This window comes from Rhinatrema bivittatum, chromosome 4 (assembly GCF_901001135.1).
Source record: "Rhinatrema bivittatum chromosome 4, aRhiBiv1.1, whole genome shotgun sequence".
Classification (NCBI taxonomy): Eukaryota; Metazoa; Chordata; class Amphibia; order Gymnophiona; family Rhinatrematidae; genus Rhinatrema; species Rhinatrema bivittatum.
This window is the reverse complement of record NC_042618.1, coordinates 105,605,004-105,631,226: the sequence shown is the minus strand read 5'-3', so window position 1 is coordinate 105,631,226 and position 26,223 is coordinate 105,605,004. Positions and strand designations below refer to the sequence as shown.

The 26,223-nt window shown below is 40.1% G+C and overlaps 1 long non-coding RNA gene across 1 annotated transcript; it reads right to left on the bottom strand.

Moving 5' to 3' along the window:
* Positions 1–1,360: 1,360 nt before the first annotated feature.
* Positions 1,361–26,223, bottom strand: LOC115090032. The gene is made up of 2 exons (XR_003856290.1): positions 25,909–26,223; positions 1,361–16,348 (listed from the first exon to the last, which is right to left on the bottom strand). It is a non-coding gene; the product is annotated as an uncharacterized LOC115090032 (long non-coding RNA).

Below are 26,223 nucleotides of genomic sequence, written 5' to 3'. Positions count from 1 at the left end.
CCCTTCTCCTATCTGCTGGAGTCAGAAAGATACTAAAGAGCAGCAGAGGGTGCAGTGGCTTATAAAGTAGCACCCTCTGAAGCTTTGTCTGACTCCATCTGCTGGACGGGGGACATAACCCAACGTCTGGACTGATCCTGGTACGTACAGGGAATCCCATTTTCCTGAGTTGGCGGAGGGAAGGATTTGGGGTTTGCAGTAAGGGCTGCGGTTCTCTTTGTATCTCCATGTATTATCTGTTCATATGCTGTGTACAGAGTGGTTGGTCTCCTGGGAGACAGGGGGGGGGGGGGGAGAGTGTTAGGGAGTACATAGTTAGGATGTGTGGATTGAAAGTTAGATGGATGATGAATGGCTGGAAGTGTTGGGCTGTCTGTGAGAGAGTCGGTGGATGAATGGGGGTGCTTTCATTGTTTAAAAATGAAGATTGCATGCTGGTAATTATGGCAGAGCAGTGGGGGAGGACATGATGGTTGTTTCAATTTTCTCAATGACTACTCACTGTCTCTGGTTTTGCCTTGTATCTGTATGCTATTGTTCTACCTATGAGCTGCATATCTTCTTAACAAAAAGGATTCTGCTAAAAAAAAAAAAAAAAAAAAAAAAAAAGAAAGACGGGTGCTCATATTGAGTGCCCGTTTTAATGTGCGTCTTATTGCATTGGCCCCTTGGTTTGCAGTTTTAAAATATTCTTTGTTTCCTTCATTGATTTAACTATCGACTTTTTAAACAGTGTGGAGATATTGACAAATGAGTAGGAATGTGCTTTCACTGGAAACAAAACAAGAAAAGTAAACATAATTTTGTTTGTTTTGTTTAAAAAAAGTGCCACTGCTACCAAAAGAGACACCCACCTCTGGACTCTCTTCCTTTTGCTGAAAATGTCTTCACAAGAAGGAGCAACTCCTTGCTTGCTCCTGCCACACTGCTGCTGCTGCTGCTCTTGCAAATGGCACCAACAGATTAAAGCCAGTGCCATTATACATTTTTGCTGTTTAAAATGGCAGCTGCTTGGACCATTTGCAAGAACAGCAGCTACAGGACAGGAGAGACTGGGAAGAATTCAACAATAGGGATAGGGGGGTGGAGGGGTTTGACTGGTGCATGAAATGTCTGTGCATATCCCTAGACATGAACCAGCTTTAAATAATACTAATAAACACATTAAAAATATAATAATTTGCAGTGAATTATTAAAGACAATTCTATTCTAAAAATGGGAAAATACTTCTATGTCCTAAAGGAACAAACTCAAGCAGCATTCCCGGGGCACCTCCTTTCACATGTGTTGCAAAAGGATGCCAGCTACTATGAATGCTTAATGCACAAAATGTGTACCAGTAATTACAAACACCACCAATTAAGATTTCAGTGCATTCTCTGCCGCTTTATTGCTAAAACAAAAACAAACAATTCATACATAGGTGCAGAGTTTCCATGATTGGGGTTTTGTTTTTTTAAACATCTTTTGGACATCACAATGGTAACATTACTGCCAGCAAATTCATTGATTCTAACTCCCCTTCCACCTCCACCAAAAAAAATGCATAGGTAGACAAAGAAGCCTCTCTTCTTGAACATTTGAGCTATAGATGCTGCCTCTTGCTTTATGTATTAACATGAGTAATAAGTGCACTGCAGTTCATAAGAGATACATCCCTTTAACATGTAGTTATATTGTTTAAGAACCTTTACCATATCATTTAGACTTAGTAAACTGACAGTCAGAGGGAGATGACATCACAGGAAAATAAAAAAAAAGGCCCTCACGTTCTGTAAAATGTTTACAAGCTACTGAGGTCACTTTGTTGTTCTACAAGTCAGAATCTTGGTTACCATTATGATGCTAAAATTCTAACACAATCTTGGGAATTTACTCACAGCCCCCCCCCCCTCCTTTTTTTTTTTTTTTTTTAAACTATCAAGAGCAATTTTCTTTATTTTAAATGTAGGGATAAAACATTATTCAGGTTTTTATTTATCACTAAAATGTGACTATGGTCTTCCATATGGTGATTTTCTTAGGAATAAGGAGCCAGAAATAACATGGTCACAAATATTCCATGTCGATGACAGATTTTTGCTGTAAACTACTCACTTGTATGTTTCAGACCATTATGGTGAACCTTATTGCTTATGACACCAGTATTATATTTAAACATAGCGCCTAGGTGTCCATTAGGCCATCTCTGATTTGCCCCTGCACCGGGTGGTATATACACTATTTAGTTCCTGTCCTTGATACCCCTTCCCCCCCTTCTACAGTGAAGCTGATAGCCATATTTAAGCCCTTACTTTATTTGGGTCTCAGTAGACTCTCCCCACCCCCCTTCTCTGAAAACTCTCTGCCACCCACTTACTAACACCGCTAGGTTGGCTGAGACATTTGTTTCTTGCCACCACATATGCTTAGTTTGTGCCCACTTTCTACATGCTCGCGGGACAAATGCAAACCAAGCATGGAGGTCAAGGCCAGTTTTCCTATTTGTTTCTGGTATACAGCTTCGGTGCCATGCGCTATCCCTGTGGACAATATACCCCCTTCCTTTTGGAAAGTTAGAGCATTGCCCATTTAAGAAAAAAACCTATAATAAAAAGCAGTAAATTCAAGCTATTGGTATATTAGTTTCTATTGCTTCATTAGTGTATAAATGCATATATCAATTTACTTGTAATACCTACATAACACTATACATTTTGAATCATGCATAATTAGAATACTAATTCTATAGAACTTTGATTCTGTGACATTTTCTTTTTTATGTCCTTACTCTTTCCACCATGACTTTCAGGGTCAACCCTGCCTTTATTGGACACACAAACTGAAGCTCGTGTGACACTGGTTTAACAGAGCTTGCACTAGGCACATGCAAGAAAAACATTTTGTTAGTAAAAATTCACATTTCTGCTTTGGTTAGGAGACACATATGTGGAGTTTAGTATAACTTGGCCTAAATATAATTACAAATACACAAGCATTTATTTTACAAAGCTTAGAAATAAATGTAGAGAAAAAAAGTCCACTAGAAACTTGCACAACTGAAACCCAAATACAGAAAAATATAGGTAAACAGCAACAATGGAAAAGTGTAAGCTCTGTTTATAACATCTGTAGCCTATCCAGCAGTTTACCATAGCCAAGTACTCTTCAACCTCTACAGCAGCAGTGGCCAACTCCGGTCCTCAAAAGCCAGATTTTCAGGATATCAACAATGCATGCACTGCCTCCAGAGTATACAAATCTATCTCATGCATATTCACTGTGGATATCCTGAAAACCTGGCCTATTTGTGGCTCTTGAGGACCGGAGTTGGCCACCTCTGCTCTACAGCAAGGGCTCATTAATAGCCAGGTTCTCCCGTCACTTAGCCTTCAGCGTCATGCAGAAAAGGTACAATTCACTTAAATTCTGGCCTCTCTTTCAGACTTTCAAAACAGCCTTTATTTCATAAAATTCCATCTACAGTCTCTTCTAATTAGTCTACCAAATGAAGCCAATAGTCGAACATTCATTTGTGAACGACAGATCAGAAGTTCTATTCTTTACAGATCTGCAATTTTCTAGCCCAGACCGAGGTGCTCAAACTGGTCCTTGGGGAGCCCCCAAGCCTCTCAGGTTTTTAGGATTTTTCTAATGAATATGCATGAGATTTATTTACATGTATTATCTATGTATGCAAATGTGTTCATGCATATTGATTAGGAATATCCTGAAAACCCAAATGGCGTGGGGAGAGCAAGAACCATTTTTAGCAACCCTGCTCTAATACCATTTACATTAGTGATACTCAACCCAGTCCTCAGAACACAACTAGCCAGTCAGGTTTTCAGGATAGCCACAATGAATATGCATGAGGTAGATTTGCATGCTCTGCAGATCTATCTTATACAAATTCATCACGAATATCCTGAAAATCTGACTGGCTAGGTGTGTCCCACTGACTGGGTTGAGAACCACTGATTTAGATTATTCCATTGAAGAGACCATTGCTTGCCAGCATTCTTCTGTTCAACAAAAACACATTTAGACCAATTGGTATTAAAGCCTGTATTAACTCCTGGATTTTATTTAATATTTGCATATCCCATTTTTATATTGTCTTGGCTTCACTCTGCTCTTTAGTTCATGCTATATCTGTACTTTAAATACTAATGTAAAGGTGGCCAACTCTAGTCCTTGAAAGCCACAAACAAGCCAGGTTTTCAGGATATCCATAATGAATTTGCATGATAGATCTGCCAGCAATGGAGGCAGTGCATGCACATCTATCTCATGCATATTCAGTGTGGATTTCCTGAAAACCTGGATTGTTTGTGGCTCTTGAGGACTGGAATTGGCCACCCCTGCTCTAATGTGATTTCTGCATTGTATTATAATAGGCAGAACCTTGCTTACTAAGGGGGGAATGGGAAGGTAACAGGTGCTTTCAAAACTTTATAAGATAACTAATGCATGAAATACAAATCGGAATGTGACAAGCACATTTTAATTATTTAAGTTGTTGCTCAGTTATTGATTTACTTTTGCTTGTGCTGTTGCTTGAGGCACTGATGCCAGGTACAGGATGTCTTAACCAAAGTCTCCTTGCCACTCACCCCTGAAGAGAAACACAGTTAAAAACAGAAATGTGTAGCAGCTGTATTTTAAACATTTTGAAAAGTGCATGCCACAATGGGTCTATCCACAGGAAATGCTTGTCCCTCAGCACAAAAAAATACCAAACATATGTTTCTCTTTTGTAAGCCCAGTCATCTCAGTTATGTTTTCTTTTCCTGCTAAAACTAAAACTCTCTGGAAGAGGCTCTAGCTTTAAGAACCTGGATTTTGTTTCTCACTGTTTCATTATCTTATAGCACTACTACATACACCAGTCACTGACCCCTAGCTGAAAGGAGGCTGCCATTTCCAGACCTTCATCCCATATCAGCTCAGAACCTCTCAAGGAAAAGCAGCCGTACTACTCAAATTAGCTGTTTTCTTCAGGCACTGCTCCTTACCGAACGCGCAGGCTCATTTGGTAATTACCCTTTGTTCCACTGTACAGTAATTGTTAATGCAATCAGTTACTATTACATGCAAAACAGTTATTGCTACTAAAATTCTATTAATAAATCATTTTATGGCTTTATTTGTATTAGGAATTTTGTTTTTTTTCCTATAAACTGGTGCTATCTTGCATTCCAGTTTCAGAGGTATTTCTTTTCTCAGTTAAGTTACACAATGGATTCTCCCAAGCAATAAGCTACTTGAAGCAATGCTACAGCTAATAAATCTTCAGAACTGAATTGTTAGAATTGGATCCCATGTCTACCAGAAGAGATTCCTCGGTGGAGACCTGCTGTAAAAGGCCAACCTCCAAGAAGTGGTTTTCTTCAATAAGAGAAATTTGTGCATTATGAAGAGCAACCCTAAAGGGACAACTTCAAGAGTTTCATTATACCACTCAGGCCAGGTCCTAGGGATGTGGGGTCATGGGTAAATTAGCTTGGCTGTGTGGCATCTTTAGCTAGGGGGGAGGATTAACAACACAAGCTGACCAGAAAGAGGGAGCAAGTGCAGACTGAGTGGCAAGTATGGGGTTAGGAGTAGTTGCCCAGCTTGCGCTCCCTTAAGACTTCTCTGCTATCTCTTGTAATCGTTGACAAATTCAAACTGGAGTTCCTTCATTCCTGAAGGGGGCCATTTACAGACAGGATTCACTCAAGGAGAAAGATGCAGTATTATTTCCAGATTGACAGTAATAGGCTTCTTTGCAATCCATGTTTACAAAAAAGTTAGGCCCTCCTATGTATAGTTAGAAAGACTTTCAAGAACAGGTGCATGACAGTAGTATGGATTTAGTTTTTTATCCTTTAGTAGTCAGAATATTCCATGATCCATAAGTATTAAGGGATTTTCCCATATTGTATCTATGCCATTGATTCACACAAATTGAGAACTTTATGCTCAAAAGATATTTGCAAGTAAAATTAACGTCCTGTTTAAAAAAAGTGCAGCTCAGATGCCCTGCCTATCTGGGGAAAATATGGAAACCCCTAATATTTGTTTTGGGTTTTGAGGCTGGCCCCCTTAGCTTTGGGTAATACATTCTTATCATAACTGCAATCTGCAGAAGCTCATCCTCTCTCCCCATATTGTCAGCAACACCCAGAACTGGAAGCAGACTGAGCCTATTCCAACTGTGATGTCTGCTTGAACTAAGGACAGGAAGCAAAACACTTGCCCACATTTCAGTCAACATGCTGTCTTATTTAAATATGCTCAAAATCATATATGTAGCCTTGCTCTGCAGGATTCCATGGGGAAAAAGAAAAAAAAAAGTTTCCTTACCAGGAATAGTGTTTTCTATAGCTAGCAAGATGAATTAGCCATTACATATGGGTGTTGCCGGACGACATCACTCACATGTAATGGCTAATTAGGCCTGCTTGTCAATGGAAAACATTAAAATCTTGACAATATGATTGGAAAAACCATGTATATTTATAAAGATATCACAGTGTCTGTTCCACAGAGATTAAGGAATGCTCATAAATGTTAAAATAAATAAATACATAAATAATTCTCTCATGCCCATTGTACACTGCTTTGCCATTACTCCCTTATAACTAACACTGCATGTCAAGGAGAACCAATCCCTTCACAAACAAGACTTCAGGTCTTTTCATAATAAACAAACTTCATTCTCCTAGCATAACTCTGCCTGACATCTGTAAACTGAATGATATAGTGCAAACTATTCATAAGCAAGGGACAGGAGTTATGATTTAGGAGTAGAATGATGATCTGGCTAAGATGCCAGATCATGCTAAAAATATGAGTTATTTCATTAAAATTCACTGACATCTATTGTCTGAAGTACAGTAAAAGTATAATGGAAGTACTGGGAGAATGTAGGCAGACATGGCATTCGAAAACACACACATCTGGACACAGACCACTGATGTCAATCATGTTTCCTCTCAGTCTTTTGAAGACACCACTAACCATGCACACTTAAAAGAGTTTACGTTAAGATCTTTGCTTTGACTTAGGAAACTACAGATGGATCACTCACAAACACATAAATGATCATACAACTACCATACCAGCTGTGTGATCTGGACATAGCCTTGTATATGATCCCAAAGGTGGCCTATCATACCATGCCTCTAGTGTGGTTTTCATCATTGCCTTACTGAGTTCAAAGATGATCATGCCCGATTCTGAGGGAATGAAGGCAGCCCCTTTTTGCAGCTGGTGGTACAAAACCATTACTGGGATCTGCACAACATATCTTGGAGGTTCCCCCCTGCTTGCCCCTATTACTACTTTTCCATCAAATGTCATATTTGATTTATAATCATATTATAATTGATGCAGAGTTAATGATTCATACCAGTGCCTAGGTCTACTGATAACCTAGGATAACAAATTAAAATGCTTTATCTAGTATGGGTAAATATGTTTCAATGGCTTGTAAGAGATAGTTTGCTTTGATTTTGCTTTTCAGACCGATGCTAAAAAGACCATAAACCTCTTCCTTGGGAAGGCGTGCAATCTAGACATTGTCCCACCGAGACCGTGAGCAGGACAGCAGGTTTCCCCACGGCCACTAGGATGATGAGTACTTTTTTTTTTATGTTTGAAGTTTTTAAATGTCTGTGTATGCATGCCTGGCTGCTAGTGTGAAATCATGTGCTGCCTTTTGGTAGCTAATGCTCTTATGACAGCATACCTGTGGTGTGCATTTTATGCAAGTGAGATTTGTGGACTTATTGCATAACACTGTACAATGTTGCAATTGCTCTACATGCATTTAGTGGTAGATTTTAGTTTACTATAGGTTTGATGTGTTGCTATAGCAGGGAAATAAAAGTTACATTCTTGTTCTGGTAAGTGGTGTCAGTGTCCGTGGTATCTAAGGGTCCAAGAAGCAAATAAAAAAACAGGCTATGAATTTAGATGAAAAGGTGTTTGTAGGCAGGTCTTTGGGCAATAATGAAGAAATTAATGAGTGTCTATAGTGATTCTTCCTGCAGGCTCCAAATTTTTATTTTCAGTTTAATCTAAATATCTTTTTTATACTGTATATCTCATGAATAATCTCTTTTTTACAATTATCTGGCAAAATCTCAATATTTTTCACTATTCAGCTTCCAAAAGCCAAAGTGATTTGAGTCCTCTGGAAATAATGATTAGCACAGCTGACCCTCTTCAGAGCCTAACATCTAAAAACTAACATGTTAAAGAAAAACAAATCATGAAAATAAATTACAGCAGCCTGCTAGAAGCAGAGAGATTATGGATTCTTTGCAGGATAAACTGTTCTGACAACTTGTAACAGAACTCACACATGAGGAGGTAATACTGGACCTGGTGCTTACAAATGGGAAGTATTTCTGATGTCATAGGAGGGAATCACCTGGGATCCAGTGATCACAAGCTGGTAAAGTTCAGTTTTAGTTTTTTTGATGTCCAGGATTCCCGCCTTTGAATGAACCACCTCTGCCCGTGTTCTAACTTTGTTAAGATGGAGTACTTCAAGGAGACATTAACTGGATATGATAAGCTATGAGAAGTAGAAAAGCATGGACAAAACTAAAATAAGACAAAAAGGGAAAACAATGTTTTGGTTAATAAAGTAAAGGGGAAAAAAAAAGGCCACTGTGGTTTTAAGGAAGTGGCTGATAAAGTAAAAGAAAAAAGGTTAGCATTCAAAAACTACAAGAGATGCAAGAAAGGAGGACAGGCAGCAATATCTGGAAAAGCTAAGAGAAGCTGGGAAAGTAGTCAGGAGAACAAATATGCAAGTACAAGAAAAACAGCAAATGCAATACAACAGGGGACAAGCCTTCTTTCAGATATGTTAGTGACAAAGGGAAGTGCAAAAGTGGAATTTTAAGACTAAGAGGCAAACGGGAGGAATTTGTAGAATCTGACCAGGAAAAAGAAGAATTGTTTCATATTTCTGCCAGTATTTACTTGGAAAAGTATGGCACAGGACTACAGAAAACTGCCACAAATATGAATGGAGCTGATGTAGATCACATTCAATTTTCAGAAGACTGTGTTCATGAGGAGCTAGAAAAACTATAAGTAGATAAAGCAATGAGACTGGATGGGATAAATCCAATGATATTATGAGAATTTAGGGACGTACTGGCAGCTCCACTGTTTTGACCTTTTCAATGCTTCTTTAAAGGTGGAGTGGTTCCAAAGGACTGGTGGTAACAGGTAGATGAGATTCCTCTTCACAACAGTGGAAGTAAGAAAAAGGCTGGGAATTGCAAGCTGATTAGTCGGACCTCCCTGATGAGTAAATTAATGGAATCTCTGCTAAAAACAGAGGATAGTGCAATTTCTGGAATCCAATAGATACAGGATCCGAGGCAGATTGGTTTTATCAGAGGTAGTTTTGGTCAGGCAAATCTAATCAATTTCTTTCACTAGGTGACCACAGAATTACAATAGGGGAGTGTGCTAAATGTAGTGTACTTTGATTTCAACAGGGCTTTGAAATATGAAATACTTGCCTATAGACAACTTATAAACAAACTGAATGCCTTGAATAGGGACCTTAAAGTAACTGACTATTTCTAACCCAGTCAGTCTAACTGACTGGGTTAGAAATAGAAACTAGATGAATGGGAGGAGACAAAGGATAGCAGTAAAGGCAGTTCACTCTGAAGAATGAAGGTTTACCAGGAATTGGTCCTTGGTCCAGTCCTATTCTGTAACATTTTCAAAAGCTCAACTGCAGAAGGACTATCAAGTAAAGTTTGCCTTTGTACAGATAATACCAAAATTTGCAACAGGGTAGATACCTAGTGAAGCGTGAGGAATGGTCTACAGTTTTGCAGCTAAGAATAATGATAAATACAAGGTCATACAATTAGTTTATAAAATCCTAAGAGAGCAGAATATACAGGGTGACGATCTCTGCACAAAACAAGTGAGGGATCTGGGGGTGATCATATCTGGTGATCTTAAGGTGGCCAAACCAGTAGATAAGATGGCAAAAGCCAGAAGGATGCTTGGATGTAAAGGTAGGGAAATAGCCAGAAGAAAAAAGGAAGTGATATCTCTATATAAGTCTCTGGTAAGGCAATAGGAGGTCAATATTCAAAGCTGGCCATTTAAGTAGCTTAGCTAGATTTAACTTATCTAAGTTATGATATATATTCAACGGCACAGCAAAGTCGCTGAATATATATATGTATACATGCACACTTAGCCGGATAAGGCAACCCGACTAAGTTTAGACCTGGTCTACTGGGGCATCTAAACGTAGACATACACTTATACGTCTAACTCCAAATATCGGTATTTAGGCGTGTAAGTTATATGTCCAACTCTATCCACCCAGTACATGCCTACTTTTTATGCATGTACATTTTAGTTGTATAAGGGACTTAAATGGCTAAGTGGCAGCCGCTGAACATAGGCACATATTCAGTGGCTACTACTTAGCCACATTAAGTCCTGCCTATCTGGCTAAATAGCGCTAAACATGCTTTGAATATTGACCTCTATGTGGAGGAGTACTATGCACAATTCTGGAGACTGCATTTTCAAAAGAATATAAACAAAATGGAGTCAGTCTAGAGGGCAGCTACTAAAATTGTAATTGATCTTCTTCAAAAAGCATACGGGGTAGACTTAAAGAGCTAAATGTGGGTAACCTGGAGGAAAGCGGGGAGATGAGAGATATAAATATCTCCAAAGTTTACATGCACAAAAGGTAGCCTCTTGCAATAGAAAGAACGCTCCAAAATGAGATCATGAGATGGGCTGAAAGATAAAATCAGAAGTAATCCAAAGAAATATTTAATTATAGAGGGATGGTAGATGAATTAAACAAGCAGAGGATCTGTTAATGAGAGAAAGATTGTAAAGCTAAGCTTGTGGTTTGGATGGGCAGATAAAGACCATCTTTCCGCATGCTGTGGGTTTTTACGTATTTTCAAAAATTAGGGTCTCTCTCTATATTTTCTGCTCAAGATTTAAAAGTATCATAATATTTTGATGGTACCATCAGTGCAAACAGTGCCATACAAGGTAATTCACACTCAGACCCTAAAGCCTGATTTTCAAAAGCATTTACATGTGTAAAACTGGGTTTTACACATGTAAATGCACTTTACCTGTGTAAAGTGGGCTTTTGAAAATTGCTACAACATACGCCATTGAATTGTCCATAGGATTTACTCATGTAAAGTGCACTTTACGCACATAAATGGCTTTTGAAATTTGCTACAATAGTATGTTACATTTTCACATGCAACTCCTTTGAAGATTCACCTAATTGTGGGCACACAAAAATGAAAGCAACAGTATAAGAAAGATTCTTGGCTCAGTTCATCATTTCACCTTACTCCATTCCCAGGTCTTCCTTTTATCTAAATATAGTTCTAATATATTTGCACTTTTGGAATACAATTGTATCTTATTATAGCCATAACATCTTACTTTAAAAATCTTTCCAGAGTGCCTTCTTCAGGTGTTCCAAAGAGGATTCATATAGCAGCAGTCCAATTTACTCCGGTTCAAAATAAGGGAACACATAGGAAGAGATTTCAACAAAGTAACCACGCATGCTTCCTCAGGAATGAAAAAAAAAAAAAATCAGAATGTAAAGGGGATCCTAATGGTCTGTTTTAACCATCAACTCAATTATTGAAAAATCTTTTTGCTAGTACTGCTGCTTTATAAATATACTCAATGTCTTCAAAGAAATACTAGCAAAACCATTTTGACATAATTCAGTTAGCAATTAATAGAAACAAAATCACTACCATTCCCCTTTATCATTTTGATTTATATTTCATTCCCTCTTTAGACACCACAACCAATATGAATCTAATTATGGATGTTTATCAGATATGCAAATGGACAGTAACTCAGCCTGACCTTGATTTGTGCCACAGCTCACAAGTTTCAAACTTGTGCTAATTCAACCCTTTCTTTGTCTAAGAACACATTGGATAAGCACAGGGGATTCCTACCTAGTAGCCAAAAAAAAGAGGGTAGAGCCCAAGATCAAATCTGGTCTATGGCACTGCTCCAGTAAGTAAACTGGATGGACCTGAGAGCCCTTAATCTCACGGCATTCTGTGTTCCTGTATTTAAGTAAATCAGACTGCTGCTGTGTTGATCCTCATCAGAATATTACACAGGCAACACATTGATATATATACAGCATGAAGAACCAGCATGGACTTGAGAAAAAAAGTTTAAAAAATGGACAGCAGACATAAGTAAAAAAAAAACAAAACTAAAAACCCTAATTTATTCTATTAAGTGTAGAAGAAAAAAACATAAAAATTAAAAGAGATTAAAATAAAAGAAAGGTTAATTAGGAATAAAACCCAAAGAGAAAGGAATAGCACCAAAAATAGGCAAATCTGACACAGAACTCGGCACTGCTTCTTTAAAGAATATGAACAAAAGAGAATATCCAGAACATGAACTACTGCAGCTATGAAAAACAGGAAGCATAATGCATGATATTTTTTTTTTTTTTTAATGATCCAGCAGTCTTCTTCCTGTTTCTTTGGGCTTCTAGCTCAATCAGAACCAACTTCTAGTGAGCTATAGCACCACATTCTGAGTCTCAACTACCCAGTGACTTTCACCAAACCCTTCTATTACTGATAGTGCATACTGGATTCCAGACTATGGCTCCCTCTGGAATCCAGTATATGTACATACTAAGTCTAGCTAGCAGGTGTCACTGTTGAGAGATGGCCCATAGTCTCTCCCCTTTAGGAGCTGTGAATGCTTAAATCCAGCCACCCTGGCAATCAAATCTGTGTCTTCCATGCACTGTCATTGGGCCATCCGAAGCATGGTCATTCTAAAAGCAGACAACTTATCAATTCTCCTGGCTAAGTATCACTAACAATATTCATATCTGCAAAGGGAGCAAAGAATCACAAAGCTGTAGCTTTATTTTTAATCTGAACATAAAAAGAGTATATCACCAAGCCCAGGTTGGCAATACACTGCAAGACTGTGTATATATTTTTCTTCTTCAAAAGAAAAGATAATTCTAGTTTAGATATGAATTATCATGCACCTAATTCTTCTTTCATTAAAATGTATTTTGTCCACATTTAAAATAAGCTGGACTCCATGCAGTCTAAGCACGCTATTGCTGCCTTTCAGGAAGCATACTGCATCTTTCCATGACACCATTTTTAAAAAAAATTTTTTTTTTTACAATTGTTCATTATAATCACTCCGAAATTGTAAAAGTACTACTAGAATCTCATGCACTGGCCCTAACATGGCACTACAGTTTGCTACAAAGCACTAATGCATATGGAACTATACACATCTCAAAATGGAAGACATTGGTGATTTTGTTGTTCTCAGACAACTTGTAACATCATTTTGTCCACAAGTATTAAAATATACATATATGGATATATGGATATATTGCACATGCCCTTTGTTAGTGTTTGTGTAATGTTGCAAAGGAAAGACTTTGGAGCAATAGGGAGAACCAGAAGATATGTGATGATTCAAACAAAAAGACTTGGGTAGCAATGGCCAGCTCAGCACAGATGTAGCATGTATATGCCACAACAGAACTTTAACGTGAGCAAGGCTAGCAGTCACAAATGTTATTACTAGTCTCTGACAGCATTCAGCCACATGGCTGCACATCTGAAAAAAAAAAAAAAAACACAAACAAAAAAATAAAAAAAACCTACAAATAGCTGCCTACCATTTCCTATTTCAATCATATTTATCAATAAGACTGGCAGCAAAGTATCTACGCCTGTAGCTGAAATACCAAGGCTGGGGCACACCTTCCTCCAATGACAATTTCCAGAATGGGGGCGAGCATAGAGAACTACCATCCATTATTTGGCTACAGCCTCTCCGTTGCTGGCATGCAAACTCCATACTCACACGTCCCAACATACCACAAAAGGAAACGGCAGTTGGAAAAACTGTATTTACTACAAAGGATGCCTTCAAATTTTAACTTGTGGGGCCTACACACTAAGCATTTTTCCAGAAGACCCAAAATGGAAATAAAACCCTTTAGAACATCTGGCCCTTCATGCCAAGAGATGGTGCTGCCCGTAAATCGGTGCCTGCAGATTCAAGAAAACTTGGCCCACAACACGTTATAGGCCTTCTCCAAATATCCCAATCAGTATCTCTATGGCAGTATTTGAGTTATATTCTGCCTTTCAGACATTTCAAAGCAGATTACATTTAGGTACTGTAAGACAAGATAGTGCAGTAAATATTTGTTCAGAGATTACCTCCTTTTCTCTGCAAAGCAGGTCACTATTGCTTGCACAGAGACTCTGATGTAAGTGTGTGTAGCACAAACTGCATATAACTCCTGAACCTAGTCTGATTCTGCTCCAAAAATCTTTACCTCCAAGCCGCAACTCCATTATTACAGTGACAATTATAGCTTCTGAACTAAAATCAGACTCAATAGCATCTCACCTCCCAGCTTCCCCTCTATACACACGCATGCACTGTTTTGCAAAATGTTGCACTTTGCACCTGCTCGCTACATTAAGCAAAAATATCTGTTGCAGATCTTATCAGAAGTAGCTTCTGAGCAATTTCTCAGCTGAAAATAGCAGGCTGTGAACCCATACCCAAAATCTCTTCAAAAAAAAAAAAAAAAAGCAAAACTTAACAATACTAAATTAGCGTTCTCTCCTGATCATCTAAAAAAAAAACCCCTTACTCAAAAGCATTCCAGGCCACAGAATACTAAAGCTGAAGACTATTTAGGGGGCCGACACAAATTTCACTAACTGCATCACTGAGAGATCACAAATGCTGGCGATGAAGAGGACCAAACCAAGGAGAGAGAAGGCTGGTTTGAAAATGTATCCCAATAACTATTAGACCATTTGCCTTACTTCTTGAGGTTATGTACTGATCAAAAGGTCTCATGGTTTTTTTACATCTCCTTCTTGGAAAGAAAGTACAGAAATTACATGAACTTCATTTTGTTGTGCTCATCTTGGTCTGTTGCTGTTTGCCCTGGCTAAGCATTTGTACCAATTTGCAGTCATCTTTTCACAAGAAACTTTAAAGTGGCTAAGAACTGGATCATTTCTTAAATGCCCTGGAAGAAGACTTAAAACATTAGGCAGAAGCACCACCGACATAGCAAGCCTAGTTAAGTTACTTCTCTGGCATTTATCTTTCCTTCTGCATAAAACTCTAGTCTTCTTGGAGCTTCAGATTCAACTGTGAGATAATACATCAATCCATAGGCACTGATGCTCTAGAACACGCTGAATAACTAAATGCAAGCACATGGCAAAACCTACAGTCCTAACTGTGCACATCAGACACAAAGTATCAAATGATAAGTGGGAGATGTTAAAGTGTTAGGTCTTACAACCAGGATCTTTTTTTTTTTTTGTACAGGGAAGAGTTAAGGTGTCATTTTTCTCTTCCAAGTGAAAGGAAATTGTATTGGTTTTGCTGCAAGAGAAACTAGTGAAAGATCCAATTTTCATGGTATCTTGTTGTAGCCGCTAGAATGTTCCAAACCTTAAAAAAAAAAAAAAAAAAAAAAAAAAAAAGTTTGCCATTTTCCATGTCTGAGGTTTTCTGGGATGAAGATCCTACAGCCTTGCTCATTCTGTCAGGAAGGTAAAATAATTTTGTCTTGGAAAGATCACGCACGTGCAGAGAATCCTGAAACTAGCAAACAGTCACGCATCCACTCATCCCATTTGTTCTATATGTTGCAAATTTCAAATGTTTGGCCACAGATTCTTCCATCTCTGGACATTTTTGTCAAGGGATTTCTGAATTATCTTTCCTTATTTCCAGATTTAAAAATGAAAAGCAGGTTTTGGTTTCTTCTTGGAAGACCTGCAGAATCATATTGTAACCCAGTGTGCCAGGCTCAACATCAAATTATTCCACTGCCGTCTTCCTCTTTTAAAACACAGAAAAAGAATATTAAATCACATCATTACTTTCCCTTTAAACCTTCTTTCAAACTACTTTAAACACTGTATTTAGATCCAACATGTTTGGAATTCTGAGTGAACATGTTCGTGCAAGAGGAGGTTATCACAAGAAGTTTAAGTTGTCTCCGTTTCACTGAAAAGGTTGGGATGGCACTAGAGGGATGTTTAGAAACAAATGATGTAATCCTCATAGGTTAACAGCTGGTGTGAATATTGGAGCTTGAAGGAGGTGGGAAGGTAGCAGCCATTGAAGACTTTCCTGCTATATTCTAAGCCAAAAGGGAAGTTTGATCCTTTACATTCCTCTTCGTTCTTATTTTCAGGAAACCAAAGAGACGAACCTTCATTACAAAACACAAGGCTCTTCTCCCAGGGAAGATAGAGAACAGCCCTGCAGAGAAAAAGAACATAGGAAGATTAACATCAGGTGTGAAGTCTAATCTGCCCAATTAAAAATAATAAATGACTCAAGTCTGCAGGAAAAAAAAACCTCCTAGAAGTTTAAGTTCTCATTGAGGTGAGAGGTCTGTCACTAAAAATGTATGCTATAGTTTACAGCAACTATAAAATCCCAATATGATTAGTTTATATGAGTACATTACAATTAATATGGGATACACTTAAGCTGAAATCAGTTTTTACCTACATTGAAAGTATATTTATACAGTCAATATTATTGTATTAGAACATAGAAATTAGGAAATTTTAAGTATTATCTGAATGAACCTATAATTGATTAAACATCTTCACAAGTTAAAACAGCCCCAATCAAATAGACGAACTGAAAATAGTAAGGGCTTAATTTACCCAAATGCTGAAACTAGGTAGGTTCAGGAGCAACATAAGGAAATATGTCTTCATAGAAAGGGTGAAAAATATATGTAACAGCTTCCTAGTGGAGATGATGATTAAAAAAAAAAAGTAAATTAAAGAAAGCACAGAAGATCCTTATTTGCAGAGAAATGAATATAAAGTGGTAATCAAGCAGAATTTGCAATATAGCAACAGGAAAGGGAAGTGGGCAGACTAGGAATGGTCATGTTCTATGTTTAAGAATTTTAACGGGCATAGTTTTCTCATCTATCAGTTAGCATTGGAAGTTGCAGAGTGGTATCTATCCTCCAATCAGTTATTGCCAAAGCTCTCCTAGATTCTTATATTAGTCCTCTGCCAGCTATTGCTTCTACTTTGCCAGTAGATGCACAGCACTTATTCAACTGTGTGTTTATCTGAAATCAGTACAGCCAGCACACGGATCTCCACCACTCGCAGGCCGATGCAATAAAGTGCACCCAACCTGGCGCACAAGTTCACTTGCGATTGGCAGCGGAATCGTCGTGTCTGATGCAGTAAAAAGAGTTTAGCACATCCATATCGGGCGTCCTAACTAAAGCGAATCCCACAGTGTCTGCCACATTTAAATTGCATGCAAACAAAGTCATTAGCTATTACCGCCCGATGCCAGAAAGCATACCCAAGGCATATATTTTTATGCTGAAAATTAGCTCCAGCTTTGGAGGTGGAGTGAAGATTACTTGCAGTGAAGGGCTCATGAAAAACATACAAAATGTGGTCCTCTGTATTGCAATAAGTGTGCCCCTTGTAGGGTAGGGCTGTTTAGAGAGATTAGTATAAGATTTAGCTGTTTGGGGTTAGGACAAAAAATAAAAAAATGTATATAGGGATTAGTTGAGTGGAGCATGATGATTAGCTAAAGGACACCTTAAAAAACCACAGATGATTCTTTTACTTTTGGTAAACAACAGGTATTGCAGATTTCTGTAACTTCATACTAGGAATGCACAATTTAGACCTCCATGTGCCTGATGCAATAAACTTTTGAGCGCCAGAAATGCACATTTCTCCCTAGTGTGCTCTTTTTGTACGCCGCTTCAATTTCATTCTCATTAGAATATTGCAACTGGTGCACGGGGTAAGTGGATGTGCGCACATTAGGAAAATGGGCGCTCAGTACAAGGGCCCATTTCTTGCGTGTATCTTATTGCATCGGCGCGTCAGATTGTTTCACCTTTCTTAAGCTGATGTAGCTAACTATGGTAAAAAGTGTGAACTAAAAACAAATAAAACTTGTCAATTGACGGTTTTACAGGATTAAGGACATATTTTTAGTCTTCTAAATTAAAAAGTGTGCAATACCTCATTTAATTGTTGTCTTGCCTGTTAAGTATACAAAAAAAATTGTGCAAGAATATTCACACACAGGCCGCTATAGTAAAGCGTGCAGGGAAAATGGGCGCTCGGTGTTGAGTGCCCGCTTTCCTAACACGCACCCAGCCACCTTTCCTGGGCGTACAATACCGTATTTAAACAAGGGCGGGGTCATGCTAAAAAGGAAGCGTTTAGGACAACAGTGCGCCCTTAGTGCCTCCTTAGAAAGCAGCGGAAGCCCAGGAGAGGTGGCTGTCAACGGGTTTGGAAAAAAAGGATGCTCAATTTTATGAGCGTCCATTTTCTTAACCCGTTGGCTGCGCACAAGTTAGGAAAACGGATGCTCATAAAATTGAGCGTCCGTTTTCCTAACGTGACCCGCCGGCACATTTAAAAAAAAAAATTTTTTTTTTAAGCTTTTGGTTCCTCCGACTTAATATCATCATGAAATTAGAGCCTTGGGCAGGCTCTAATTTCCGAGTGTAAAATGTGAGGCTCCGGCGCACATTTTTTTTTTCTGTATCCCAGGCAAATAGCTAATAGCCTCGTCAATATGCATTTGCATGTAACGAGCGCTATTAGTTTGTTTTTTTTTTGGGGGGGGGGGGGTGTTTGGACATGCATTTTGAATGTGCTAAACGCCTTATTGTATCAGGGGTAGTGGCTGCGCATCCAATACGCACGTCCAACCGCGGGTAAAACAGAGTGCTCAGCTGAGCGCACTTTACTGTATTGGCCTATTAGAGCTGTACAGGGAGGATTGCTTACAGAATGCATTATTCTCTGATCACAGCGGTGCACACACACACATGGCCATGTCTACTAGAACTACACTACCCAGGCATTAATAATGTAACCAACTCGTACTGCATTTACACATTATAAACTTTAAAGTAGGAACATAAGAGGGGAGAAAGGGCAATAATATAGGCAGCCAGGACATTCACACTCTTGCATCTACCCCTTTACATAATTAAATGATCCACAGAAGCCAAATTGGAGTTAACAAGGGGCTGCAGCTTTAATAATTACAATCGAAGAATGGTGTGAATGGATACTTCTTACTGGGTATAGGAAAGCTCACTTAAGGGTTAATAAGTTGCAGTAGCAACTAGCCATAGCCCAAGAAGAATTAGAGACATTAAGGCGGCATAGAGTGGTGTTGCAATGTCAGTAGTAGCTTTGTAAAGATAAAGTGGACATATATCAAGTGGAGGCAGATAGGGCAGCCGTACAGGCAATACAAATACAGCGACGAGTGGCGCAGGATCTTTCCCGTTGAAGCTGTGTGCTCCTGTTTTTCGGTCGCACTGGGGGTTCCCTGACCTGATGAGTGGCAGGATGCTGATTTGGTATGTATTATAGTCACGGGAAATGAAGTATGTGTGCTGTAAATAAAGCTATATTTTCATTACTGTATATCTCGTATCTTGTATCATAGTGTGTGTGTGTGTTTAGTGAGCCGCGCTACGCAGAAAGTGAAAGGAAATTAGTATAGTGACTTCCTGGATATCCCGGGATGGGAAAATAAATCATCTTACAAGAACTTCGGTCTATAAAAATTAAAAATAAATAAATAAATAAATAAATAAAAAATGCTATGTGAAAACTGAAAATCAATGGTGAAAGTTTTATATGAGCCTTTAATTTGTGTCTGTGTATTCCTTGATCTTTTACTGTGAAGGGCTGATTTGTTTATGTTGGAAACGTCTAGCTTGTGTTAAGAATTTTTCTTGTAATTTGCAGAAAGGATAGTGCATAAGAAAATCTATTGAGTATAGAATATTCTGTGTGTATTTAACTTTAGCATTATGTGGCAACAGAAGGTGACGTTTTTTTAAGAATCACAAGGACACTAAACTAGAATTAAAAGCAGAAACAAAGAGAAAGCACTTTTTGGAGCAGCAGTATGTGGGAAGAACCCATGGCATTCTAATGTCTTAGCAGACTTAAATTCTTTTGATGATATAGAAAATAAGATTTTTAAGTATATCCATGCCATAATGCTCAAAAATAAGAATAAGCAGAGCACAGCCTTAATATGACTATTGTTAAATATTACAAATGCTTGGTCACAACGCCTTAAGATATTGACAGATAGGTTGAGACAAGAAAACTGTAATTGGCTAAAACTGGAGAATTTTTTTTTTTTTTTTGCAGAAGATAGACAATGCTATGAGCAGTGTGAGACTGATTTAAATGAGAAGCTAAAAATTGCTAGTACTTAGAATGAAACTTTAAAGTCTGAAATTACCCGTCTAAATAGTTAATCCTTTGGGAACACCGTAAACCCAAATCCTCCTCTGATTATAAGAATGAAAAAGAAGGTAATATAAAGACCACTGCAAACAGGGGAGCAAATGATCCAGAAGAGGGGGGGGGGGGGTGAGAATTTCGCCACTGCATGCATCTGTGACAGGATGTTAAAGGGAAGGCCTGTATTTAGTTAGAAGTTTCGTGGCATTTGTTATCGATGCAGGAGAAAAGTACATACAGCAAAAAATTGTCACAAACCCCTGGATTTTACATTCAGTATTTACCTTCCCTTCCCAGCAGGCCCGTAGATTAAGTTGGGGGTGGCTGACCACAGTCCTTCTACTATCTGGCACACCCAATACTTACGTGTTTGGCCTCAGCTGATAACCTAATGTAAAGTTTGTAATATTTTAATTGTGCAGCTATAGGTTGAGCAAAAAGATTTTGTAGAAGCAGAGAGAGATCTGTCTAGTAAACTTTTTTTTCCTTTCCCCTCTCTCCCATCTATCCCACATGACTACATTTGAAGGAATGTAAACAATTCTGGTTTCTGTGATTAAGCAATCAGAATCTTTTAGTTAGAAGATAATCAAAGTAGTGATTTTTAACCTTAATGGTGCTGCTCAGTTACTTATAGCTAGCCATTTAATACTTTGTAATGTGATTTAAAAGATTAAAATTAACCTCTCTTTGTATGTGAGATTTTTCTTTTACAGATTTACAAGAATAAAAGCTGCTGTACATGAAGCTGAGGGTTTTTCTTTCTCCTAGATTTTTTTTTTTTTTGAACAGATCTGTTTAAAAATTCTGATTTTTGCTTAATTTTGGATCCAAAGATTTTTGTTTTTACTTTTAAAAGGCCTACATTTTGAGCTCTAATGTTCGATAATTGTTTATTGTCTGTGGTTCTCTGTCATTATCAGGCCTATCCTGTAAAGTGCGGCCGCGTTTACCCTGCTCCTAAGCCGCTTTTAACTCACGTTCCGGCCGCGTTAGCCCTTCCTGCGATCCCGAATCCCCTTTAACCTACTCCTACTGCATCCTAAATTCCCCAGGTAACCCCTTCCGCCCGCGGCATGTATATTGCATGCAAACGAGCGAATTAGCTCGATATTGCATGCAAACGAGCCAATTAGCTATTCCCCTAGCATCCCGTAACCCGCGCCCCGACTAACGCTACCTTTCCCTGCCGTTTTGTCGCCCGTTTAACCTGCAAACTTACCGCCTACCCTGACCCAGGCGGTAGAGGCATGGGTAAGGGTAGGTGGCAAGCTTTCCCCCAGCCCCCGCTCACCTGCCCAGGCCGCGGTCATGGGTGCCGGTCTCCGTGGCAGCCCCAGTCCTCTCCCCTCCTCCCGAAGCCAAAAAAAAAAAGCTTTTTTTTTTTTGGCTTCGGGAGGAGGGGAGAGGACTGGGGCTGCCACGGAGACCGCTTTCCCCCGTGCAAGTAAGTTGTTTCGCCGCTTGTCTCTTCTCCCCCCTCCCGGAGCAGGGCGCGAAAAGCTGCCTTGCTCCGGGAGGGGGGGGGGGGGGGAAGAGATGACAGCGGCGAATCCAAAAAATAAGCGAAAAAAACTTAAAAGCTAAAAGTAAGTTGCTTCGCCACTGTCATCTCTTCTCCCCCCCTCCCGGAGCAGGGCGCGAAAAGCAGCCTTGCTCTGGGAGGGGGGGGGGGGAGAGATGACAGCGGCGAATCCAAAAAATAAGCGAAAAAAACTTAAAAGCTAAAAGTAAGTTGCTTCGCCACTGTCATCTCTTCTCCCCCCCTCCCGGAGCAGGGCGCGAAAAGCAGCCTTGCTCCAGGAGGGGGGGAGAGAGATGACAGCGGCAAAGCTTTCCCCCAGCCCGGACGCTGGCAAAAACTTACTTTTTTGCAGCCATCAGCCCTGAGCAGGAACACGATCTGGCCTGCCTTAGCTCCTCCCGACAAGATGGCCGCCTGCACGGGGAAAGCATGCAATTGGCCGCTGAAGACGTGACGTCACGACATCACGTCTTGAGCGGCCAATTGCATGCTTTCCCCGTGCAGGCGGCCATCTTGTCGGGAGGAGCTACGGGAGCCAGATCGTGTTCCTGCTCATGGCTGGCTGCAAAAAAGTAAGTTTTTTGCCGGCGTCCGGGCTGGGGGAAAGCTTCACCGTTGCTAGTGTCCCCCCTCCTCCAGGAGCAAGGCGGCTTTTCCGCCCTGCTCCGAGAGGAGGGGGGACCCTGAAAAGTCGTTTCGCCGCTGTCTTCGCCGCTGTCAGTGTCCCCCCTCCTCCCGGAGCAAGGCGGCTTTTCGCGCCCTGCTCCGAGAGGAGGGGGGACACTGACAAGTCGTTTTGCCGTTGCTTCTGCGCTGTCAGTGTCCCCCCTCCTCCCGGAGCAAGGCGGCTTTTCCGCCCTGCTCCGAGAGGAGGGGGGACACTGAAAAGTCGTTTCGCCGCTGTCTTCGCCGTTGCTTCGCCGCTGTCAGTGTCCCTCCTCCTCCCAGAGGAAGGCGGCTTTTCGCGCCCTGCTCTGAGAGGAGGGGGGACACTGACAAGTCGTTTCGCCGTTGCTTCTACGCTGTCGCCGCCGTTGCTTCCTGGTATCTGTCATTTCAAATGACATTTGAAATGACAGATACCAGCGTGGCGTGAAGCCTTAGGCCCGCGCACCCAGGATCCTGTATAGGCGCTCTATCCAGTATCCTGGGTTGCGCGGGCCTAAGGCTTTTCGGATGCGGCTTACATTTACATATAATTAGGCTTCAGGATCGAGCGGTAGGTGAGCTGCACTGTGCGGGCGGTAACCGCGGGTGCCGTAGGCACTAACGCAGCTCTTCCTACCGCTCGGTACTGGATAGGCCTGTATGTGTTTTGTTTGTGTGTGTGGTACATGTTACATTGTGTATAAATGAAGACAGAGTTTACTGGCTATAGAAAAGTGCAGTGAATAAACAATAGCTTCTGACATCATTTAAGCGATGCAGTCACTGCTGAAGTTTTATGGACAAAATGTTTTAAATAAAGTTCTAGAGTATAATATGCTAAGGGATGATAATTGCATTTTTTCTTCCCTCTTCTCTTCCTCCTTGTTTTCCTGTTAACTTTTGTTTACTTGCAAGTAAGGGGGTACTGTGGGGTGGGTTTTTGTTTTCTTTTTCTTCCACTTTTCCTCCTTCCACCTTTTGGGGTTTATGTACAGCTTGAGTGAAAGGATGACTAAGTATCTGGGTTGCTTTTGTCTGAATATTGTGTTACTTTATAGGAAACTGGGGAAACAAAGCAGGGATTAGATATTATGTAGCTATTTCTTTGAATTATGATAAAACAATATTGGATATCCATATGAATAGTGTATATAGGGATTATTACATACGAGAGTTTTTTATTTACTTAATTTCGGTTTTTATTCATCTTATATCAGGTATTAATCCATACACACAAACATCTGAATTAGTGCTGGGAGTGCAGCGGCTGTACTTCGAGGACAGCTTCCAGAGTGCTGTGAGACATATTCACATCATTTGTCATTGACCTCATAACTTGAAATCATCCCACCCTTTGCCACAGAAGATACCTTGAATCTTTCATTTTATGGACTGAAGTGCTCAGAATTCCTGTGTTCCATGGGGGTGGCCTTACTTAGACCATGCTTTTAAGTAATATGTATATCTCTTTGAAATATAATAACTGATTATCATGATGAAATATGATTATGATACACTCAGTAATACCTAGTCACACTGTTACTTGCAGATGCTACTATTTTGATTCTCATGTTAATGATAGTCTGAATTGATGCAGTTTTATTGCTCTGTAGTTGCTCTTCTCTGTGTTAATGGTTCAGACAGTAATTTTTTTTTTTTTTGTAGAAAGACCTAGAATAGATTTTTGAAACAGGAATTTGTTGTTGTTTTTTGAGGGTTTTTGGCACCACTAGGGGGTGGGGGGGAGTATGTACTACACCTGCCTTTAACTGTTCCAGATATCTAAAAGAGAAGGAGATTAGCAGGCTGCAGGCTGCCAGTGGGAGATGCTGTTGAGCAAGGACCTAAGACCATACTTCATCGAGGAGTGGAGAGGCACCCAAATAACTGCACATGTGGACGCAGGCTATACTGAGCGCAGTAGGCCTGATGCTGGATCATCAATGAACATTGGCCTATATATATATATATATATATATATATATATATATATATCCTGATGAGCTGGGTGTCCCCCAGAAGTCAGAGAGGCCAACCACATACAACAAGCAGAATGGAGATCGCAATGGATGACAGAAGATACTGAGACCAATCACTGTGGACACTCCTGGCAGGCCACAGGCACGCCTTGCTACTGTTTTAAATTGGGCAGATCTCTGTGTCAGTTAAACTCCAGGGCCATGCAGTTTAGATGGGGCTTAGGTATTGATAAGGATATTCTGACCTATTACTCAGAGGGAGCTTTTCTTGCAAATATGGTAGTAGCCCTTGTTTTTCTATATTTGCTAGTCCTAAGAGGACCAGCGTTTAATGCATGTTTATATCCAACAATTAATACACATTGTTCTGACCAATGTAAATATAGATTAGCAAACGTTTCAACTAAACACAAACTAGTCTGCAGGCCGCACAGTTGTTTCTGAAAACTGGTAAGAACTTAGAGGGAGGGAAGCTGTTTCCACAATCATTTGTAGTGTATTTTATTTATTTATTGATTTGTTTCCTGTGTTACCTCTGTACTTGTTATCTCACCTATTGTGTTCACCAATTAAGTCGACCACACCCTCTTACTATAGCCTCTTACACTCCTGTGGATTCCGGACATGATTACACAAGGGGTGGAGTATAAGGGAAACTGCAGAATCAGCTAAGCGCAGCATGTTTGCAGCACTGACCATCCATCCTTGAGTCTGGAATGCATTGTTTAGACTGGGACTGCTGGCACAGGCCTGATTCTAGGATAATGAGTAATCCTGTCCCACATACACACACTTTAGTTTGACACACACACTTGTTTACTTTAGACTATAAAAGACAAAACAGTTATGGCCCGGAGAGAGAGAGAGAAAATCCGCTTTTCCTTTGCAGACGTGCAAAGTGATGCTTTTCCTTTGCAGACGTGCAAAGTGATGAGACCCCTTCGCCTGTGAAGCTCTCTCTCTACCAGGCTGATGATTAACAGGGTGTTGTGAGTATTGGTTGAGATACAGTGTACACATATATATATGCTTAGAACTATATGCTTAGAACTGTATATTTTTAATGCTTAGAACTATTAAGATTGTATATCAATAAACATATTATTTTACTTTTACCTTGTTCTAGCTTACCTCATTCTTTACAGTCCCCAAGCCGGCTCCGCCCCCACCCGAGAATGCGAACAGCCGCCTGCGCCTCTAACAGCCCCTCCCCTAGCAGCAGAAAGCGCCGCTGAAATGAACTCAGAGACAGCGGCAGCCGGGGGAGCTGCACGCTTCTCTATGGGCCCAGGCACGGTAAGATCGAAGGAAGGGGGGCAAAACGTGCCGCCCCCCCGCGTCCCCAGAAGGAGTATGGGTAATCCCAGAACTCACCGCGGGCACAGAACCAGCAGGATCGCTGCGGCCGGGAGACAGCTCGGCTCCTCCCTCCTCACCGGCATAATCCCCAGCCATGGCCGCTTCCTCAGACTCCATGACGAGAACGGGTAGGAGATAAAAGCAAAAAAAAGGAGGGGGAAGAACAGACAGGGGAGAAAAGAAACAAGGAAATAAACGGAGGAGAAAGGTATGTAAGTAGTTACAAATAAAGCAAAAAAGTGAGGAGAGAACGAAAAATAAAATAAAGAGAATAGCAAGGAATACTGACCACCGATAGAGCCATGCAGCTGAGGAGATACCAGCAAGTAA